The sequence below is a fragment of the Pteropus alecto genome, unplaced genomic scaffold, assembly GCF_000325575.1.
Source record: "Pteropus alecto unplaced genomic scaffold, ASM32557v1 scaffold237, whole genome shotgun sequence".
Lineage (NCBI taxonomy): Eukaryota > Metazoa > Chordata > Mammalia > Chiroptera > Pteropodidae > Pteropus > Pteropus alecto.
This window is the reverse complement of record NW_006440624.1, coordinates 1,297,443-1,300,359: the sequence shown is the minus strand read 5'-3', so window position 1 is coordinate 1,300,359 and position 2,917 is coordinate 1,297,443.

The following is a 2,917-nucleotide window of genomic DNA, read 5'->3' as shown; positions in this document are numbered from 1 at the left end:
CTTTCTCAAGTTAATCCAAAGAAGGGGAAGATAGAAGAACCTAGACATAAGGAAAGAGGAAATTATCTGGGGGACCACTGGGAAGTTGATATCACTGAGGTAACCCTGACTGTGGGGGTCTACAAATATTTACTTGTTTTTATAGACACATTTTTAGGATGGGTAGAGGCCTTCCCCACCAGGAAAGAGACTGCCTTCGAAGACACTAAGAAACTACTACAAAAAGGCCTCCCTCGATTTGGTCTCCCCGGAACTTTAGGGTCAGATGACGAGCCTGCCTTCGTAGCAAAGGTATCACAACAATTGGCTAGCTACCTAAATTTGCAATGGAAACTTCATTGCACCTACCGGCCCCAAAAGTTTGGGTCAAGTAGAGCGAATGATTCAGACCCTAAAGGAGACATTAGTCAAGTTAGGATTAGAAACTGGTGGGACCTGGCTAGAACCTCTCCCTTTGCTCTTCTCCAAGCCAGGTGTACTCCATATATTAATGGATTCACCCCATTTGAAATTTTCTTTGGAAAATCCTCACCTTTAGTACCTAGAATAGAAGATGAGAAAAAGGCAGAACTACGTAACCTTGTCTTACTTAAGTCTTTACAGGCCCTTCAAAGTGTACAGGAGGAGATTTGGTCCCGGGTTTGTGCAGCCCACTCAGCCCCAAGGGAAACTTCCCCATCAGTTTCAGCCTAGGGACTCTATGTGGATCTGGAAGTTCGCTTCCAAGGGACTAGAACCCAAAAGGAAAAGACCCTTCACTGTCTACCTGATGATGCCCACTGCAGTTAAAGTGGACAGCATCTTATCATGGATTCATCGCTCCCATGTGAAGGCAGCACGAGAGTGGACACCTCAGGAAGATGGGCCCTTAAGACTAAGACTCAAGTATACATAAGTGTAACTCTTTGTTTCTTCCTTTTTATCTCTTTAGCCCAGGCATTCGACCGGCCACAACCAAAATCAGAAGGAGCATTAATAACTTTGCTAATGACAATACACAAGGTCTTATGTAAGACCACCCCAGACATAGAACAAGATTGCTGGTTGTGCCTAAACCTAAAAACCTCCTTACTATGTCAGGGAGGAACTCCCTTAAACTTAACTGAGCTCAGCAGGCTAGAAATTCAAGTTGATTCACTAGCAGAAGTAGTCCTCCAAAATAGAAGAGGTTTAGATTTATTATTCTTAGAACAAGATGGATTATGTATGGCTCTAGGTAAAACCTATTGCTTCTATACTAATAACTCTGGAGTAATTAGAGAGAGCTTATGACTAGTAGAAATTTAAATGCCAGGGAAAAACAAAGACTAGAATCAGATAACTGGTTTCATAGGATGTTCAATTGGTCACCATGACTAACAACCCTTCTACCTGCTATAGCTGGACCTTTAATCTTCTTCCTCTTCTTGTTAACTTTTGGCCCATGTTTCCTCAATTTCTTGTTTGCATATATAAGGAAGAGAATTAATTCTATTAAACTTTTAGTAATACAAAAAAGGGGCTATGAGCAAATTCCACATGAAGAATCAAGGATTTGATTTTCTGCTAAGGTCAGTGGGGAATGTGCTGACTGGAAAATTACTGCTTGGCTATCACCCATGGGAACATAACATTCTGTACTGTACTAAGTATGTATTAATTCTCTTCACTTCCAGGATCTACTTTGCCAAAGAACCATGGACAGTCTTACCTTAACAAACTAATGAGGCCTAGGGCTCTTAGGCCAATTTATAGGTGATAATGCATTCTTCCTTGTGAACATATAGACTGGTGAACTGCTACTTGGACAGCATGAATTGGCAATGCCATACTGTTTTATTCCATCTCAATTAATTGATGTAAGTTTTGACAAGGGCATGGAGTAAAAGCATACCTAGTTCCTTGGCTTTATGGCTTGTATTGTGACAATTCTTTTTCACGCTTGACATTTTGTAAGAGCTCTGTCAGAGACTAGATGAAGCTGGCCTCTCTATGGCCAAAATGAGAAAGAACAAGTTGAATTTCAAATCCATTAAAAATAAAAAAGAATCACTTTGTATAAAGAGGGTACCTGCAGGGTGAAAAAGCAGTGACCAGACCAGAACCAGGATACTTTCAACAGAGGAGTATTTTTTCTCTACCCTCCTAAAACTGTGATGGAGTGAGGAGTTTGGAGAAGGTCTCAAATCTCTGCTAGAAATTTGACATACAGAGTGTCACCATTAAGGAAAGAAACCTCATCATAAATAAAAGAGTACAGGTAGTATCTAATTATTACTTAACATATAAAAAAAAAAAGTAAAAGGACTTGCCTGGAAAACCACAGTGATTCTGAATTTGTTACTGTTTTATTAAAAAAAAAAAAAAAACAAAAACAAAAAACTTTTGTGATTTTGGATGTGGTGATGAGAGGGGAATCAGGCTTGATTTGGGTGATTCTCCTAGGTCATTCACCCATGTCTGTCTTTGTCCCTCTGCATCAAAGGAGATTGGTGAGCTTTGTCACAACTGCCTTCACTTTCTACAACAGGAAATTGACCTCTAGGGAAGAGGAGTGGGAGTTGGTTCCTAGGGTTTGCTAACATTTCTTATAAATTGTGTCCTCTCTTGACAGAATTACTTGAGTCTGCATTGTCAGAAATTGATAGTTTCAGCATTAATAACTCCAGCCACCTCAATACCTAAGATTTTTCTCTTTGTTTCCATCATCCTCTGGGATTTGATGGGGTGGGTAGGAAAGGGAGATTGATAGATATTGTAAACCTGCTATTAGGCTTCCTGAACATCTCCACATGTTTTTAGATGTTATTTTTTTCCAACTGTCTACAAGAGAATAAGGACTGTATCTAACACAACTAGATGCAAAAAAAAAAAAAAAAAATCCCATTCATATGATCTCCTCTAACAACAAGCAATTGATAAATTGATGGCAAGTAAA